At 34.9% G+C, this 21,555-nt stretch overlaps 1 long non-coding RNA gene across 1 annotated transcript; it reads left to right on the top strand.

The window, feature by feature from the left end:
• Positions 1–18,878: 18,878 nt before the first annotated feature.
• LOC108180751 (uncharacterized) lies at positions 18,879–21,555 on the top strand. Its single transcript, XR_012387713.1, has 4 exons — positions 18,879–18,965; positions 19,482–19,635; positions 19,726–19,818; positions 20,340–21,555. It is a non-coding gene; the product is annotated as an uncharacterized lncRNA (long non-coding RNA).

Below are 21,555 nucleotides of genomic sequence, written 5' to 3'. Positions count from 1 at the left end.
ACATTGCTACCCACTGCACCACCACGCCAGCTTTCTTGTTGTTTATGACAAAATTTAGAAAAATGTAGAAATTAAGACTTATCAGATCAGTCAACATCTTTAAATCATGCATTGGTCATTTTTGTTGAGCCTTTTATTGAAGCCTTATTTGCTCCTGTAAACTGACAGGAAACTTGCTTGTGTGCTCTTTTACATTCAGAGACTACATTCAGAAATGCATAGCCTGTCATGAGTGGTTAATTGAGCTATTGTTGCCTCTATATCCACTCATATAACTCTTTGGATATCTTCTCATGTTTGGACTGTAAAAACTAAAGTAGGCTGTGTGCACTCTGAAAATGCTAGGTTGTTTTAACTCAAACTTGGGACAAATATGGACAATCCTATTAAAGCAACCATTTGCTTGATATATTGCATTTGGCTCAGTGATTAGCACTGTCGCCTCACAGCAGTCACTGGTTTGAGTCCCAGATGGGCCAGTTGGCATTTCTATGTGGAGTTCTCTCCGTGTTCGCATGGTTTCCTCCAGCTGCTCCGATTTCCCCCACAGTACAAAGACATGCGCTATAGGTGAATTAAATTGACTACATTGGCCATAGTGTATGAGTGTGTGTGTCTGTAAGAATGTGAGGGCGAATGGGTGTTTCCCAGTATTGAGTTGCAGCTGGAAGGGCAACTGCTTGCTTAAAACATATGCCAGAATAGTTGGTGGTTTATTCCGCTGTGGTGACCCCTGATTAATAAAGAAACTAAGCCGAAAAGAAAATGAATGAAATTAAATTATGGAATCCCATTTCAGCCAATGAATGATAAATAAAAAAGTTATTGCAATTTTTATATCAGAATTTTGACTCATTATAATGGTTTAGTATTGCTTTGACTTAAAGGAAATTATACTACTTGTGCAGAATGCTGTCGCTCGCATGCTGACAGTCACAAACACGAGCACATCACACCTGTCCTATACTCTCTTCACTGGTTCCCTGTGGCTCTCTGTTGTGTGTTTTTAATGCTGTTAATGGCCTTGCACCTTCATAGGTGAAATTTTAAAGGTTCACAAATCAAACGTTGATCCAAGTAAGCAATGGGAGGAAATTTCTTTTGCAGTGGTAGGCCCAAAACTGTTGCATACCCTCCCCACTGGTGCACAATTGTGGCACTGTTTAAATCCAAACTTAAAACTTATTTATTTAAAATGACATTTGATATTCAGTAATGCAGATTTGCCCTTTTCACCATTTAATCAAATTGATATCAAGTTGATTTAGGGTTTTATTAACATGGTCTTTCTTTTAAACAGTTTTTAATACGTCATTTCTTTTTATTGTTGTTAAGCACCTTGGGAAGCCACTGGTTTTAGTAATGTGCTTTATAAGTAAAGAAAGTAAACTTTATATGATTTGATTTGATTTTACAAATAGGCTTTTTCATCATCCTAGAATTCAAATCTTTCTCCCATATATACTTGAGCAATTAAATTAATATAAAGATAAAAGATCAAAATTGTTTTAACCCTCTTAACTGTCACCTTCCATTTTGAGCTCACTCTTGAAAATGATGCATGGTTTATAGTTTGTCAAAATAAGTAAACAATATGTAATTCAATGTTAACAAATACATACAATTGATTAATTCAAAATGTTTGAACAACTGAGACAGTTAAAATATAATCTAGTGGGATTGTCTATTTTTTCCTCAGATTTGGGTTAAAACAACATAATGATTTGTAAAGTGTGTGAAATCCCCAGTACTAAATCAACCAATTAATCTAATTGATCAGTTTCTTTTTTTTTGTTGTTGTTGCTGAGTCAGGGCAAATAACCAGACAGTTCCAGGAGTCTAAGCAGGGGCCTTTCCTGTAAGGGATTATGACCTTTCATCAAAATAGTCAACGTGAGCAGTCCATTCATGGCTGTCATCCTTTAGTAATTTCCCTATGATGACCTGCTGCTATTGTGGGGGTGGACAGGCCAAGTGGGGCTCACAGGTGTGTGTTCAGACTGAGGGTGATGAGAGGACAGACAGCTTGAGCGTTGATCTGAAGGTGCTCGTGTCACGCGGCCTGTGAAGAACCGCCAAAACTACTCCGCAGAATCAACTCAAGGTCATCAACAGCACGGGTTTGTCAAGCCTCAAGCATGCCAACATCATCACCTGGGAAAGGACCGTAAATGCACGTTTTGGCTGTTTGGGGGGAAGGCGCCAAACACGTGCTTTACGCACACCACCCACTGTACCGTGGCAGACCACGAGAAAATATGTGTCTTTCCAACTGATCTCCTGCCAGCTGCTGTAATGAACAAAAATGATGACCCTTTGGAAAATACCCTAAAGAAAGTACCTTAAACTTAGCCAAAATAGTTTTAGAACCAAAATGGAAATCTTCAGTTTCTGTAAGTAATTAAATTATACATTATTTAATATTATAATATTAAAAATGTCTTTTTACACATTACTTTAGTTAAGTTATTGAAAAACTTGCAGAATATTAAAAACTGTTTTGAAATGCTCTTAGTGTCCAATAGCTAAGTACACTCAAAAAATATTTAGGCCTAACAAATAAGATTTATGTGATAGCATATACAATTTCCATTCAGTTGGATTACATAGTTTTAACATTCATTCATTCATTTATTTATTTATTTATTTTTTTGGCTTAGTTCCTTTATTAATCAGGGGTCATCACAGCCGAATGAACTGCCAACTTATCCAACATACTGTATTTGCAAACTTCACACAGAAATACTAACTGATCCAGTCGGGGCAGTGCTACCCACTGGGCCACCGCAAGTTTATGTAATTATTATTTGTTAGTTAAACATAAATTAAACAAGATTTATGTAATTATAGTAATAAATCCAGCACGTTTTAAATGCTTCTTATTAATTCATCCATTGTGTATAGTATGGAGCTGGATCAATTTTGCCATCGAATATTAAGTAAACCAATCTTATAGAATTGGATCTGGCTTTTTCTACAGCTATATATATTTATACCATCTTCATATCTTTATTCATCCATTTTCTTTTTGGCCTAGTCCCTTTATTAATCCAGGGTCGCCACAGCAGAATGAACCGCCAACTTATCCAGCACGTTTTTACGCAGCGGATGCCCTTCCAGCCGCAACCCATTTCTGGGAAACATCCACACAGACTCCATTTTCATATCTTATTACTGATTAAATCTAACAGATTTAGATTGATATTAAGAAATCTGAGATCATGCATTTAAAAAAAAGACAAATCAAGCTAACAAACAGTTAATGATTGTCACGGTCACTAGTAATCCAGCCCATGCAGATCGCTGGTATACACACTGACTGCTAATGGATTACGAATCCACCATTTTAAGAACTACAAGTTCCAGTCATGCACCACACACACACACCGATTCCTGATCCCGTTTGATTACACTCACACAGCTGAAGCTTCTCAAAGACTGATTAATTGGACTATCTATACAGAACACAAACACAGACTTTTTGTGAACATTACGACGTGTCTTCCTTGCCTTGCCTTATGCTTGCAGTGTTCTTACCCTCACTGTGTTTTGTTTGTTTATGTTGCTGCCTCTTTTATGACCATGACTCTGGATTGTCTGTATACATCTGTTTGCCCCTGTGTTGACCGTTGCTTACCTGACCATTCTCTGCATAATAATAAACCCTGCATTTGGATCCGCACTTCCTTGTCAGTGCCTGTACACATTACAATGATAAACTTCATTGTGATTCTTTTTTTAGTGTATGAGGAGGTACGGCATGCGTCAAACTAGAAAAAAAATGTCGTGACTATGCTTTTGATGTAGTGCAATCTCCATTGATGTCAGTAATAAATAATGGATAAAAAGAACAACTGCATGTTTCAAAAGGCAATGGTTATAGCTATTTTCTTTTTGTGTAACTGAAATATTACAATTCATTAAAAAGTTAATGGATGATAAAAAAACAGACGTAAAGCCAATTGTTCTCCTTGGGAGAGGTTAGAGAGGACAATAGGTGTTCTTTTCATTCATTATGTTACACAACTATTTTCACTGAAACTAGATTATATTTTTGTTTCCCGTAACAGTTATTTACCAGGAAAGCGAACACACCAGGGAAATAATCCTGATTGACAGCTACACATGTACTTTCTATACTTATTCATAGGAGGATTAAAATAGTTTTTTGGATAAAAAGGTGATTGAGTTATTAACAATGCCTGAGAATTAAACAAAACTAATCCTCGCTATTATTTTTAGTGCCTTAATGCTGAACAGACCTATTAGTCAATCTCTGAACAAAACCTTTGAAAAATATTCGGTCTGATAAATATAAAAATCTTATATGAACATAAGCTCACAGGCCACTTTATTAGGTACACCTGTCTAACTGCTCATTAACGCAAATGTCTGATCAGCCAATCACATGGCAGCAACTCAATGCATTTAGGCATGTAGACATAGTCAAGACGATCTGCTGCAGTTCAAACCGAGCATCATAATGGGGAAGAAAGGTGATTTAAGTGACTTTGAACGTGGCATGGTTGTTGATGCGAGACGGGCTGGTTTGAGTAATTCAGAAACTGCTGATCTACAGGGATTTTCACGCACAACCATCTCTAGGATATGGACCAGACAATGGTCCAAAAAAGAGAAAATATCCAGTAAGCGGTTGTTCTGGGGTTGCAAATGCCTTGTTGATGCCAGTCAGAGGAGAATATTTTCCTGTCAGAGGATATTTTCTTGGCACGCTTTGGGCCCATTAGTACCAATTGTGCATCGTGCCAATGCCACAGCCTACCTAAGTATTGTTAATAACCATGCCCATCTCTTTATGACCACAGTTTACCCATCTTCTGATGGCTACTTCCAGCAGGATTACATGACATGTCATAAAGCGCAAATCATCTCTGATTGGTTTCTTGAACATGACAATGAGTTCACTGTACACCAATGGCCTCCATAGTCCCAAGATCTCAATCCAATAGAGCACCTTTGGGATGTGGTGGAATGGGAGATTCTCATCATGGATGTGCAGCCGACAAATCTGCAACAACTGTGTGATGCTGTCATGTCAATATGGACCAAAATCTCTGAGAAATACTTCCAGCACCTTGTTGATTCTATACTAAGAAGGATTAAGGCAGTTCAAAGTGGATCCAACCGGATACTAGTAAAATGTACCTAATAAAGTGGCCGTTGAGTGTATATATATATATATATATATATATATATATATATATATATATATATATATATATATATATATATATATATATATATATATATATATATATATATATATATAATTATAGCTAGTATATTTGAGAATTGTATTTCAAATGGTTGAAAAAAATAAATATATGTTGCATGTGTGACTTATTTTATCTGAATATGAACTTGTATGTCATATATGTAATTAGCAAGTTTTGCCATATTAGATTTAATTATGAGGTGGTATTTTACAAGTGACAATATGCAGTAATAATTCTGAAAAAATAAATCACAACCAGGGTGGCATGGTGGCTCAGTGTTTAGCACTTTCGTCTCAGCAAGAAGGTCACTGGCTCGAGCCTGGCTGGGCCAGTTGGCGTTTCTATGTTGAGTTTCCATGTCCTCCCCATGTTGTCATGGGTTTCCTTCGGCTTCTCTGGTTTCAGTCCAAAGAGATGTACTAAAGGTGAATTGGGTAAAACAAAAATTGGTCGTAGTGTAAAAGTGTTTGTGAATGTGAGAGTGTGTTAGGGTGTTTCTCAGTACTGGTTTGCGGCTGGTTTGAAGGGCATCAGCTACGTAAAACATATTCAAGAATAGTTGGCTGTTCATTCCGCTGTGGTGACCTCTGACAAATAAGGGACTAAGCCAAAGGAGAATAAATGAATGGATAACAGCCATGTTATATTATGAATATTTAAATTCACAGTCAAAAGTGTTGTAGGTTGTGCATCATGATATTAATTAAAATAATAAAAGTGAAAAAAAGATGATAAATACATATTTTAATTACAATATATTCATCTGTTACAGCAAAGCTATTTAAAACTATAAAATATTTATTTTGCATTAAATATCTAGATAGTAAAAGCTAGCCAGACAAAGATAAAAGAGTGATTTATTGCAGGAACGTGAGTTGGGATCAATGCTATTGTTTTTATTTTTGATCTTGTCTTTGGACTTGTCAATGAAAGTCCATGACTCATTTAAAACATTAATAACTGGCTTTACAGATGAATTGGTAAATTCACACACCTAAATAAATTAATATCAGAACAATGAAAGATCTGTTGTGAGTAAATGAACAACGGCAACAGTATTTCCAGTCTTGCGTATAAAACTCAAAGTATGAGCAAACAAACCAACTGAATCCGCAAAAGCACATCAATGCATAATTATGGGTAATCTATGACTACTTTGGCAGTAAGATAAAAAGAGCTAATCCTGGAAAGAGGTGAGTGAGCATGTGAGCAAATAAACTTTATTGTGGTCAAACAAGGAAAAACGGTAAACTTTATTTCTTCTTACGAGCAGAGCTTTTGTCATGTCCAAGAAACAACTGAAAGTTTATTGCCTGTTGTTCACAGACCAACCCTAATGGTAAACATCAGACTCACATCTGTTTGTAAATACAGAATATCACATATTGCGTGCACACAGACTAACACATTGGTCTACTCAAGATACTTTAAAGCTAGAAAAATAAATCTTCTTGCATCTAAGCTGGCGAATAATCAAGAATTGGCCGTTAGTGTTATAAATATAGTACAATGTGCAACATAAACAAGCACACCCCTCACAGATATCTCTTTTAAATTTAAATTCTCCATAGAATGCTTTACAATAATATATTTGTGCATTCATAAAAGATTAGTTAATACCAAAGCCAAAACTGGAAATATTAAAAAAAAAAAAACTTCAGTTCAAAGTTAGCATATTATATATTAAATAAAATCTTTATAAACAGGAGAAAATCAAGAGGAACATAAAAATAAGCATTTGTTTTGGAATAATTTGGATTTAAATATATTATGTTGCTATTCCCAAAGAAGCCCAGTAACTAAAGTTTTATTTTTAATGGATATAATGTTTAATAAATCTGTTTTGTTTAAATGCGCAAAGATTATTAGCTAAATTTACTAAGAAAATTATTTTTAAAAATTCTAAAGGGAATGTACTCATTATGCTGAGCACTATAATATATACAAACACCTGTTGGGTATATTTGGTTAATGCACCATAAAAAATAAAATTCATAAGCATAATGTATTTTATACAGCAAAAACAGCTAATTATGGCCCTACATCACCCCTAGCCTATATTATTACTACTATATTATTATTAATTATGAATGTCAAAAGTCCATTAAGTATGATTTTTAAGCATGTTGACTCACAAGGACACGAGGCACAATTTGGTAAACCAAATAAACCTCATAATCCACATAAACATGTGCACGTACACACACACACACACACACACACACACACACACACACACACACACACACACACACACACACACACACACACACACCTTTCTTTTTTCTTATAGTTGAATAATGAACAAATATCCTGAATAATCAATCATGCTGAAAACAAACATTTATTTACTCTTAACATCCTCTTGAAGACAAGGAGCATGCACAATCAAGATGACAAATTGACTTAGACGGAAACAGATGTATGGAAATTTCTTTTCTTTGTTTCTTTTATAGATTTATTATGAGCTCTGAAAAATCATAACACGTCATTTCAGTTTTAACAAGCTGTTAAACGTGCTAACCATAGAGTGCTAAAACATTTAGCAATGTGCTACACCAGTGATCAAGCAAATATCTTTTAACTGTCTGTTGAAAGATATTAGCAAGATGCTAAAACATACAAACAAAACATACAAAACCTTCTGCATGACTTTTAAACTGAAAAAGGTGTCAAGCTTTCAATAACTTGCTGGTCAGGTTTATACTTAACATTTCGTATAATTTTTTTAGGGGGCACTTATAATGAAAATCTAATTTTGTAGGTTGTTAGGACAGAACTGTGTGTAGGGATAGTGTGTCTACTGTTATATTGGAGTGGTATAAACCTAAGTCTCTTTTAAACATTTTTTTTTGACGTATAAATAGGATCCAAATCCCAGTGAGTTTTAAAGCCCACAGCAATGTAATGTAGGAGTGCGGTTTTCTTCACCGAGCGTATATATATATATATATATATATATATATATATATATATATATATATATATATATATATATATATATATATATATATATATACACGTGTGTGTGTGTGTGTGAATATATTATTTGCGCCCTTTTCCCCCCCAATTTCTGTTTAATGGAGGGAAGATTGTTTTAGCACATTTCTAATCATAATAGTTTTAAAAACCTATTTCTAATAACTGATTTATTTTATCTTTGCCATGATGACAGAAGATAATATTTTACTTGATATTTTTCAAGACACTTCTATACAGCTTAAAGTAACATTTAAAGGCTTAACTAGGTTAATTAGGTTAACTAGGCAGATTAGAGTAATTAGGCAAGTTATTCTATAACGATGGATTATTCTGTAGACTATCAAAAAAATTAGCTTAAAGGGGCTAATAATTTTGTCCCAAAATTGTTTTTTTTTTAATTAAAAACTGCTTTTATTCTAGCCAAAATAAAACAAATAAGACTTTTTCCAAAAGAAAAATTATTATCAGAAATGAAAATATATATACTGCAAACAGCATTTGTGTGTGACTCATTATTTCAGAAAGGTTTGAATAAACTCCAGCATAAATACGTAAACTTACTTGTTATTTTTAAGTAATGAGCTGTATTTCTTCATCCGAGTCTGTCTCTGTCACTGACTGCTGTTTATCTGATGTGACCATAGACTGTAAAAGATATGGACATAACGGGCTCTATTTTGACAGTCCATGTGCAGAGCGCAAAACGCAGGGCGCAAACGCTTTCAGGGCGTGTCAGGACGCGTTTTTGCTAATTTAAGGACGGGAAATCTGCCTTACGTCGTGGCGCATATTCTAAAAGGGTTGAGTTTATTTTCTTAATGAGTTATAGGTGTGTTTTGAGAATAAACCAATTAGAGTCTCATCTCCCATTCCCTTTAAGAGCCAGCTGCGTTGCGCCAAGAGCGCATTCGCTATTTAAAGGACACAAAGTAAGTCTAAGTGGAAAAAATGAGCATTTCACTAGCAAACAGTTAACAGTTTTTTTTTTTTTTAACAGAAAACTGTTAAACAGAGCATCTACTGCGTGAGAATGAGAGATAATGGATCACTTTCATTTTCGCTCTTGGATTGGGAAACCTTTACGTACAGACATCAATTAGTCTATAAATAAAAACTTTTGCTTGTTAAGCGCAAATATTCGTTTCAAAACTATTTCTAAATTTAGTTCTAATTTCCAGCAAACGAATAAATGAATAATAATAGCAAATTGTGCTCAAAAACCTGAGTTATATCCTAAAACACATGCTGTGCCCCATATGGTCTAAAACCTGACAGGTGGGCAAATCTAAGCTTGTATTTAATAAAACAAATATAAATATGGATATAATAAATAATACTGCTAATAATAATAACATTATACAAAAGCAAATTGTTATGAATGAACTGAAAAAGCCTCCCGAGATGAAGAAGACGTAAAAGCAGTGGTTTTTCATATTTATAGGCTAGAAAATAATATGTTTTGTAATATTTTAATCCTTTATATTTATATTCTATATCTTTTCTTATTACATACTATATATATCCTTAATATTAACATTTTTTCATATGTAAAGATATTTGCCTATTGCTCTCTTGTGCGTATTAAGCAGTGCGTAAGCGAGGCGCAACTCTGCGCCGTAGTTTAGACCGGGTTAGTTTTGGTCTAATGAAAAATCTATTATAGATTCTCAAAATTGCAACGCACCAGCGGTCCACCTCAGAACGCCTTCCTTTTTAGACCAGAACTCCTATGGGCGCACAAATGAGCGCTAATGCATTTGCTATTTAAACAATGTAGCGCAATGCCTCAAAACAACTCTTGCGCCAAGCTGAAACTATACCAAAAGACTAGTGCGCCACACCTTGCGCCACACTGCGCCTGGTGTATGATAGGGCCCAATGTCTGTGATATCACTCATAGGTTACTGAAGAGCACAAATGGAGAGGCCAACCATTGCCATTTTGTTCACACGTCATCGCACCGGGGGTGACCAAATAAGGGCAAAAAGCCGGAGCGTCAGTGGAGCTACAAACGTCTGCTAGCATTTTGCTTAGACAGGCTTTTCTTTGGAGGAAAAGCTTAATACTTTATTACCTGTGACTCATTTGTGTTCGATGATCAGTTAGACATAGCTGTCACTTAAGTGGCCACGCCCTTAATTATGCAGACTTAATAAAACTTCAAAACCGTCATGAAGGTTAATATTAGCCATATACACCAAAACCATCTTTTGCATCAGGATGTAAACATGTTTTTATCAGCTGTAAAATTGCCAATTTAGCACTGCAATCAGTGAGCATCTGGATTTCCTAGAGCAAGCCCCCAAAGGTGAGTTGATGAATTGCAGTTTCAGCTACTTCCATATTGGCTTCACGAGGGAGAGCGGGAGGTTCCACACCATGGGTGGGGAGAAGCAACACATTTGCATTTAAAGCCACAGGCTACAAAAACAGCTACGCTCAGACGCCAAAATGGGCAGATTTTGGAGGATAATAATAAGGTATCTGATGGGTATTTTGAGATTATGAATATGGCTTTACAAACATATTTTAGAGACACCAAAGGCTTCTCTTACATCTTGTAAAAGGGGTAAAATCGGTGCCCTTTAAGCAGAATTAACACGGCAAGCTTAATGAGAGTCAAACAGCAAGTATGGAATTTATCTTTTTTTTTTTTCATTTAAGCCCTTAAGTTCAGAGAAAGACCGCCAGTCCATAGACGGAAGCATTTTTGATTGAAGATTACCAAAACAAACGTTTTTTTTTCGAGTGGATTAGCCTGCACTGATTAATTATTTACCTTTAGAATAACAACGTTAACTGCAAAAAAGCATTGTAAATTCCGATTTCATGCACACTTAAAGAAAATGCATTAAGTTCTGTCAATCCAAATGAGTTCTGGACCCAGTAGCACATTGTTAAGAGACTTTTTGATTTAATTGTAACTTTTTCCTTTTTTTTCTTTAAAGGTGAAGTTATTTTAGCGAAGTATTTATATTAAATAAAACCATGTTGCACAACCTAGATGCACAAAAGGCCATTATCCAAAGTCATCCAAGTTGCTCTAAAAAGATACACCCACCAATGACCGGGAACTGGCACAGAAAGGGGCTTTCCTGAAAATTATTTTTGTCCCTCTTTCAGTTTCTTGTTAATAGAGTTAGATCATTTATATTTTCTTTTCTTTTTATAAGGGTGCATTGAGTATGATTGCGTGCCCAGAAGCACGTAAGTTTGCACGTAATACCTTAGATAAGACATAATTATGGAATGCTTTTTCCTGGTTGATTCTCAGCAGTAAACAATACACCCCGGCAATTCACTTTGTTGTCTTGACTCATTCATTTTTGTGAATGAGACAGGAGGTATTTTAAGGCTTCTGACTTATGCGATATGATTTAAGTTAACTGACTGTTTAACATAACTATTAGACTGTTGAACTCTGTATGCCTCAGTTGTATAGGCTTACTGTGCCTCAGATAAATGCTTGTATATATTAAAATGTTTTATTATTTTTCCTTCAGTGAAATGATTTACTTTGGGTCTTTTTTTAAAGTTGTTATATTAAATTGTCTGGCTTCACTTTTCAGTACGTGTGGCACACTTTGCTTACAATGTTTAAGCCCAAAATAAATGCCAATTTATATGCTTACAGTAACATGCAATGCCTTTCAAACTATATATATATATATATATATATATATATATATATATATATATATATATATATATATATATATATATATATAATAATGCTATTTATATTATAATTCTATTATATTTGACAATGGGGAAAAAGGTGGATTTCTGTGTTAAATGTCATGTACCTGATTTAAAAAGCTGCTGGAATTGTTTTATCGCTCACACATGCACTTGCAAATGTATGCTTTTTGCCATCTTTGGTTGCGTGTTGTTGTTGTTTTTTTACTTTTAGAAGGGTTCATTCTTATTCTATAATACTTTTGGAGGGTCATGCTGAAGGGATTTAGAGCATAGTGAGGCGTCCTTCCAAACTGAATGAAGTGTGTAACCACAATCACAAAGGATCAAGGTTCAAAGTGTCCATCAATTGTATTCTTCAAAATACTTAATTACAAAGGGCCTTTTGAAGCGGCCAATTTTGATCACTTTGGTTTGAAAAATAGACTGTAAAAGATATGGACGTGGAATCCGTGACATCAGCCATGGTTTCTGAAGAACACAAAAGAAGCTACAAGTAGGTATGGCCAACCATTGCCATTTTGTTCGTACGTGATCGTTGCAAGTGGTGGGATACAAAACAAGGGCAAAGAGGCCTAGCATGAGCGGAGTTACAGACGCCTGCCAGAATTTTGCCTAAACAGGCTTTTCTATAGGAGAAATGCTTAATACTTCATTACCTGCGACTCTTTTGTATTCTGACCGCATGTGCTTGGTGGTACACCATATCAATAAAGTGTTAAGTCTTTTAAAAACACTGTTGTAAAACACTGAGCCACTAAACAATGTTCTTATGACATTTTTTACAGGAGTAAAACACAAATTACTTCCAAATACTTTAGATATAGTCTGTGTCTATTTATGAAATCCAGGCATAACACTGTATGACAACATTTCAGTTGACTTTATAGCCTACAGCTAATCACTCAGTCAGATTCTGGAGTGCATTACAGGTCTAAAGAAAATTATAAATCATAAATGATCTTAAGTAAAACAAATACATTATTAGATATGGTATATATATATATATATATATATATATATATATATATATATATATATATATATATATATATATATATATATATATATATATATATATATATATATATATATATATATAATTTCACTCATCTGGGAAATGGAGGTGAGGTGAATGGTTTGTGAGCCCAATTAAGTGCACACAGCATGCCATATCATCTGATAATTGTAGGAAATAATTCCAAAAAGCAACTGACTGTGTAAAGCCACATAAGACAAAACAAAAATACGATGTACAGTTGAAGTTAGAAATATTAGCCATTCTTTGAATTTTTTTCTTTTTTAAATATTTCCCAAATGATGTTTAACAGAGCAAGGACATTTTCACAGCATGTTTGATAATGTTTTTTCTTCTGGAGAAAGTTAATTGTTTTTTTATTTCAGCTACAATAAATGCAGTTTTAATTTTTTTTAAATTAAAGGACAAAATTATTAGCCCCTTTAAACTATATTTTTGATATTCTATACAGAACAAACCATCGTTATACAATAAATTGACTAATTAACTTAAACCGGCTAGTTAACCTAATTAACCTAGCTAAGCTTTAAAATGTCACTTTAAGCTATGCCATAATGACAAAGATTAAAAAAAAAAGGTATAAGAAATGACTTATTAAAAGTATTATGTTTAGAAATGTGTTGAAAGAATCTTCTCTTTGTTAACCATAAATTGGAGGAAAAAATAAACAGGGGGGCTAATATGTGGGTGGGGGATAGCTAATAATGCTAAGTTCAGCGGTTAATCAGCTGGAATCAGCTAAGGTGAAGTGAAGGCGAACAGTAAGTCCTAGCTGTCACTCAAGTGGCCACGCCCTTAATTATGCAGACTTAATAAAACTTAATATAAATGAAAAAAGTGAGTTATAAAAAAATTTACCCCCCTCACAGTTGTCATGAAGGGTAATATTAGCTATATGAACCAAAATCATTCTTTGTACCAGGCTGTAAACACCCTTTTTTCTGCTGTAAAGTTGGCCATTTTAACAGTGGGCTCAATAGAAATCTGCTCTATTATGGAGTCAGGGCTAGCAGAATTTCAATGAATTGCAGTTACTATTTGCTTCACAAGGGAGAGCGGGAGGTTGTCACTTGGTTTGGAACAACACTTCTAGATGGCAGCCTTTTTTTCACTGCAAAGTGGCCTTTGGAGGGCAAAATATGTCATTTTCAATAGTCTCTATGATTTCTTCTTCTAATGTTTATTGATGATTGCCACACCAAATTAAAAAACACCTAGTGGATTAGAGTGTGAAGCACAAAATGGCGGAGAAAAGCAATGTGTTCCAAATGGGATTTATTGCCCTCAAAAGTGATAAAAACAGTTCTGGTCTGTGTCATTCCAAATCAGAGCTCGAAACCAGAAAAGTTTTTTGGTGTCACATTCTGTGATTCATTCAAATAGGCACATCTTTATGCCCCAAACCAGGAGAACTCCAGGGGGAGGCCAAGGGGATCACATTTACAGCACATAAAACATGAAGGGACACTAATTATCATTTGCATTACAAGACTTTTCTTAAGATCTTTACTTAATAGATTTTTTAACTGTCCTTTGAACAATAAAAAAAAATTTAAAAGAAGGAAAAATATGGGGAAAAAGTTGTTTTACCACTTTTAAAAAAATGCATTTTTACCTACAGAGTATAAGTAGTATTAATCTCAGCAGATAGGTTCAGCACCATTAAATATAGGCCACTGTTTTTATTACCTCTCTGCACTATACTAATACTTTTTGTTATTTTATTTACCACACTGAAAAAAAAATATTCAAAAATGATTTCTTGGATTTACTCATTTTTTTATGTTAAGTGGTTGTAAACAATTTATTTGAGCTGAATTTAAACAAACTAATTAAGTTGAACATTATTAAATTTACTTTGTTTGTTTAAATTTAACACACATAAATTGTGTGCAACAGTTTTGCATGCATTACTTTGTTGTAAATATGAGCATTTTATATATAAAACATTTTTATTTTACAATGCCTAATGCTGTGAAACAAAATCTTGATCCAAACTAAAGCAAGCAAGCGATGCAAGGAGGAAAAAAGAAATGAGGGGACAACTATTCACCCCAATATTTACAATATGATCATAAAAATTGTATTAACGATAAATGTAAATGAAGCGCAAAAAAATATGAAATAATAAATACACATGTGGGTTACAAGTCTTAGAAAACAGTCTGATAATAAAGCAATTTCTAAACAGTTATGATTGTTGTTTTAATTGTTGGGAAACTGACAGCTTTAAACCCAAAATGACCGGTGTGGTAGATGAAGAAGACCTGGAGTCAGATATTAATTCAAAAAAAGTTTACAAAAGATAGTTTGCAGTTTCATCAGCTTCATACAATTGTACAGAGTTCATAGGCCACTCTGCTTACAATCTCAAATCAATACAATGATACAGTACTCTAGCATAACGTCACTACAGCTGCGTCATACATATATGTGTTTTACCAGATTGGTTAAAGCGTAGATAAACTTACAACCTCTCCAAATGAGTGCGTACTATTCCGAACAATATCTCCAATGATTACTTGAATCATAATAAGTAAACAAAGGTCAGACATAACAGGAAGATATTTCTGTGATCAGGATGACCAAAGGTAATTTTCAGCTCCTCTTCTAGTGAGATGGGTCTTGCTGCAGACCTGGTGCAGTGCAATCTGGGTTCAATCCAATGCTTTTTAATGGGCTCACCTAAACCCACCCCTAATCCTATCCGTCACAGTGACATCACTAGCTCCATTTGAATGCTTTTTGTCTGACATTGCATCGCTGAGTGATGCAGTCTCAGCTTGCATCATAAAGGCTGCATCCAGATACTATTGCTTTTAGTCTCCTCCGAGGAAGAACACATACATACACAAAGGAAACCTATCTACATCAAGGTTGTCTTGCTCTTATGCAATCATCTTATCAGAATGGTACAATAAACACCTTTCCACTGGCAGCTTACTAGTACATACAATCACCAGCCACTTTAATAGGTACACATGTCCAACTGCTTGTTAACGCAACCTTTAATTAGCCAATCACATAACAGTAACTCAATGCATTTAGGTATGTAGGCATGGTCAAGACGATCTGCTGCAGTTCAAACTGAACATCAGAATTGTGAAGAAAGATGATTTAAATGCCTTTGAATGTGGCATGGTTGTTGGTGCCAGATGGGCTGGTCAGAGTATTTTAGAAACTGCTGATCTACTGGGATTTTCACACACAACCATCTCTAGGGTTTACAGAGAATGGTCCAAAATGAGAAAATATCTAGTGAGCGGCAGTTCTGTGAGCGCAAATGCCTTGTAGATGCCAGAGGTCAAAGGAGAATGGCCAGAGTGGTTCCAGCTGATATGAAGGCAAAAGTAACTCAAAAAAACACTTGTTACAACCGAGGTATGCAGAAGAGCATCTTTGAACTCACAACAAGTCGAACCTTGAAGTTGGTGGACTACAGCAGCAGAAGACCACACCATGTGCCACTCCTGTCAGGTAAGAACAGGAAAATAATGGTGCAGTTAGAAGATTGGACAATAGAAGTTTGGAAAAACATTGCATGGCCTGATGAGTCTTGATTTCTGTAGCAACATTCGGATGTCAGAATTTGCCATTAACAGCATTAAAGCATGAATGCATCCTACCTTGTATCAACGGTTCAGGCAGGTGGTGGTGGTGTTATGGTGTGGGGGACATTTTCTTGGCACACTTTGAGCATTGACCATCAGTACCAAATAAGCATCGTTTCAACACCACAGCCTACCTGAGGACTGTTGCTGACCATGCCCATCCCTTTATGACCACAGTGTACCCATCTACTGATGGCTACCTCCAGCAGGATTACATCACATGTCATAAAGCTCGAATCATTTCAGATTGGTTTCTTGAACATGAAAATGAGTTCACTGTACTCAATTGGACTCCACAGTCCCGATATCTCAATCCAATAAAGCATCTTTGGGATGTGCTGGAATGGGAGATTCTCATCATATATGTGCAGCTGACAAATCTGCAGCAACTGCGTGATGCTATCATGTCAATATGGACCAAAATCTCTGAGGAATATTTCCAGCACCTTGCTGAATCTATACAACAATTGATTCTGAATGCAGTTCTGAATGCAAAAGTGTGTCCAACCCGGTACTAGTAAGGTGTGCCTAATACAGTGGCAGTAAAAAGTAATAAAGTAAAATCAGAATCTTAAAGGGTTCCCATTTCTTCATAATGATCATTCATTTAAATGCATTATTTAAACATTTAAGCACTGTCCAGCATTAGGCTGTTAGTAACTGGCTCACACTGGGGTTTTTTGTGTGACAATATGGAGGAAGATATTGTGCTGAGGGAAATTACATTGATGTAATGATGAACTATGAATGCAGAATGTTAAGGGTGCTGACTCTCTTGGGAAAAGTTTGATGGCATTTCCTTTTTCCTTATGTTCATTCACTCATTCATTCATTTTCTTTTCAGCTTAGTCCCTTTATTAATCAGGGGCCACCACAGCGAAATGAACCGTCAACTTATCCAGCGTATGTTTTATGCAGCAAATGCCCTTTCAGCTGCAACCCATCACTGGAAAACACCCATACACTCCTGCATTTACACACATACACTACGGCCAATTTAGCTTATTCAATTTATTTAGAGCGCATGTTTTTGGACTGTGAGGGAAACCAAAGCACCCGGAGGAAACCCACGGCAACACGGGAAGAACTTGCAAACTTCACACAGAAATGCCAACTGACCCAGCCGGGGCTCGAACCAGTGAGCTTCTTGATGTGAGGTGATTGTGCTACCCACTGCACCACCGTGCCGCATTTCTTATGTTCATATATTGTAATGAAGTAGAGATTTGTGCACAATGGTTATGGGGAATTAGCTCTGTTTATATATTATACATTTATGTACAAATGCTGCATATTGATCATTGTTTTGTTTTCTGCATTAACATATTTAGACATTTGGACAGTTGACAAAATTGATTTTTAATACATGAATAATTCTAAAGAGTATAATTTATGTGAAATTTTCATTATTTGTAGCTGTAAATATTTTCTGTCACTTTTGATCAGATGTATCAAGTAAGTAAGAGTATTTATTTCTTTGAAAATAAAATAATTGTAATGGAAACATTTGGAATATAGTGTGCCATTTTTATTGATTTAGTGTTTGATGTTGAGCTACTGTATAACTATGTGGGACTACAGTATGTCATCAATTATCAACATTAACAATGAAAACTAATGTTAATAAGTCAGCAAATTCAAGCTGAGCTTTATGCAATGCTTTCACTGTAATGCGCACCTTTTTTTATTTTTATTGTAAATATGCACAAACTTAGTACAAGAACATACGTCTCACAACAATTATGAACGGATAAAACAAAAAATAAAAATGAGAGAAATTATATACAATCAAAGTACAAACAGATGACAGAGGTAAAAAATAATATATATATATATATATATATATTATTTAATCAAATAAAATTTACATAATTCTTCGTATGTTTTTTAGCTTTTCTGTTTCTAATGTAGGCGACGCAGTGGCGCAGTCGGTAGTGCTGTCGCCTCACAGCAGGAAGGTCGCTGGTTCGATCCTCGGCTGCGTGGGTTTTCTCTGGGTGGTCCGATTTCCCCCACAGTCCAAAAACATGCAGTACAAGTGAATTGGGTTAGCTATGTGTGTATGAGTGTGTGTGTGAATATGTGTGTGCACTCAAAAAAATGAACTTTCCCTATTGTTAGTTTTACTAAACCCATCCTTGTTCACATTACATAAAACATAATAGTAATTAAATTAACATAAGTTTACCATGTTATTTCTACAAAAATGTAATACTGTAGGCTTTACTTAATAAGGGTTTGACAGGCCAACTTAACATTGTTGAGTAAAACGCAAAAACCTCTTAAGATTGGATATTTGCTGATACCGTCGCTGCCTACCTGGAGGCGGAGCAACGGAACAGTCAGAGAGAGGAACATGTGAAGCACATGAGGAGGAGAAGATGGTGGCTTTGTCAGGTATGAGTTTTTCATTAATCTTTAGTGTTAAATATCACCAGGAAAAGTGATGTGAGTGTTCACAGAATTATGTTAATTTATTATATCAGTGTATTATGGAGTCTTTTGAATTTTAGCATTTTTAGCCTGTTATACTGACTCGTGTTTCTCAAGGAAAGCATGTGGCAGTGCAAAGACTGCAAAATAACCATCACAACTAGATCACAGTTGTTGAAACACTATAGATTAGTGCATAGACATTGTGGTCGCGGTATTCGTTTTTCATGCACTTATTCTGAATGTCGCTGTAGATTTAAAACGTGGAGTGCACTACACAGCCATCTTAATTGTAGCCATGCAAAGGAGAACACGGGGTTACCTGCAAGTGTAATCACATTCAATTGCCATGTGTGTTCTTGCAGCCATATAGACTCAGAATGGGAGTATTTTAGTCATATCTATAAGAACCTGAAAACAATGAGACAGTACTTTGTATGAAAGCTATTCTTACTATAATCCTGTGTCTTAAATTTACAGATTGCTGCTGAATTCAGTCGAATCACTACTGTCCCACTAATTCAAACATTTTTCAAAACTGGATGGTTACACCAGCAAGCTGGACAGCATTTACCGTACAAAAGAAGAAATTGCAAAACGAAAAATTTGAAAACTCATGGCTACCATCGACAAGGTTTGTTATCTGTATTTATGATGCTTGTAAATAATTTCCACTTTAGTATGGTGTTTTTTTCATTGTATAAACCTAATGTCTCTTCTACAGAATGATGCCATCTCAACTTGGAGAGCTTGCATTCTCAGAGCACTTTCTGTGTATCTTAATGAAGACTATTAAAACCTCATGAAGGAGTATACAGTAAGTATAGTTCTCAGTCAGTTAATATTTAAAATGCCATCACATGAATTCACATAATATAGTCAAGGAATATCAATACACAAAGTATATTTACCTTGGGGTTGTCAAAAGAACAGACTTCAGCACCAGTCTGCACTGAAATAAAAGATTGTTATGATGCTAGCATTTTTCTGGGGAAATCTTGAGCACAGTCGAGCAGATTCTCAAGCATATTTGTCTAGGCAGATTAAGGTGGCAATTATCAGTGTTGCCAATCACAGTCACATCTGTTGAGCACAATAACACTGGCCAATTGAATTTCTTTGAAGGAATGATGATTTCTGCACATTTTTTAAAATTCAGTACAGAAGCCTGTACTTTTGACCACCCTAACAAACACAGTAAAGTAGTTTTGTAAGTCACTGCAGGTGCGTGATGTGAAAGATTAAGGAATGGACAGTTGATACAAAATTCTTTAAATTTACAATCTGTATTTTTGATGTAATTAAACTGAACAGTGATACTGTTTTTGTGTTTTGTAGGTGACAGACTTTGAGAGAGACATGGCAAATACTGTCATTAAAATCTACATCGTTAAGCCTGAAGGTTTAGAAGTCTGTGACCCACCATCATTTGCTGGACTGATTTTTGAGGGAGTAAAAGTGCTTCAGAACCTTGGCGATGTCACCAAGGCTTGTTCTCTTTCTTTGAGAGTCAAATACAGCGTGAATCTCAGTTATCCTTCAGACCTGAAATACACTTTTGAGTTTTTCAGAAAGTGTTGCTGGGACTTGCACATAAACTGTCACACAAAATACAAGTTCTCAAAAACAAACTTGTTGGCTGAATCAGTACATCATTCTGGACGAATGAAAGAAATAGAGGAAGAAGCTTTTTTGAGACACTTAAATTGTTTCTAGTTTTAAAATTAAGGGCCAATTTTAAAGTTATCTATAACGATGGCACCAAAGTTTTAAATGGAGTTCTACATCTTTAAATGGTTATAATTGTTTGATTATTTACAAAGATTCAGATTTTCAGTTTTATTCTTTTCTTTGCTTTTTTTAAATTCTTATGCTGCTTGTCTTAAACTTTCCTTTTCTTGTTCAAAGTAAAATTTATTACTTGCAGTTGCACATATTGAAAGAACATTTTGGTCAATAGTAAAACTTCTTTTATAATTTTTTTTATGTTTATTTTTTTTAAACAAGCTGTTGTTTTGTGGTGGTTTTCATAAATAAAGGTCAGTTGTATACTTTAACAATATATTAAACCTTTTGAAATATCAGCAATTGAGCATTGTAGCATTTTGTGACACTGGAAAAAAATGTCAAATTACTTTTGTAAATTTGCTCTTATACATTTTTCTTCCAATATTTGAAGTAGCACATTGTAAGAATGTTCACTATTGACCAAATGTTGCTTTTGCATTTTTTTCTTTCTTTTTGTACTTTTATTTGAACTGTTTGAGAATGTTTACAAAAATAGAGGCCAGTTTTAATGTTACTCTCACTGTTGATTGTAAAGATCAGAAATGAATTTTAGCAGTATTTTAACATTCCATGTACAATATTTTTCAAAGTAAGATTATTTCAGATTCTTAAAGCCAGTTGCACTTTAAAAGACCCTGTAAATGTTAACTGAAAGCATCTGATGTTTTAGTGTGTTTGTTTCAAAGGAAATTGAAATTGTTTTATGGGTTTTTAGCAGTTGTATGTTGCAAAACATTGCAAAGAAAATAAATTCATTTTGTTTCTA

Source organism: Danio rerio, chromosome 12, assembly GCF_049306965.1.
Source record: "Danio rerio strain Tuebingen ecotype United States chromosome 12, GRCz12tu, whole genome shotgun sequence".
NCBI lineage: Eukaryota > Metazoa > Chordata > Actinopteri > Cypriniformes > Danionidae > Danio > Danio rerio.
The sequence above is the reverse complement of the archived record's forward strand: the minus strand, read 5'-3'. Positions and strand labels throughout refer to the sequence as shown.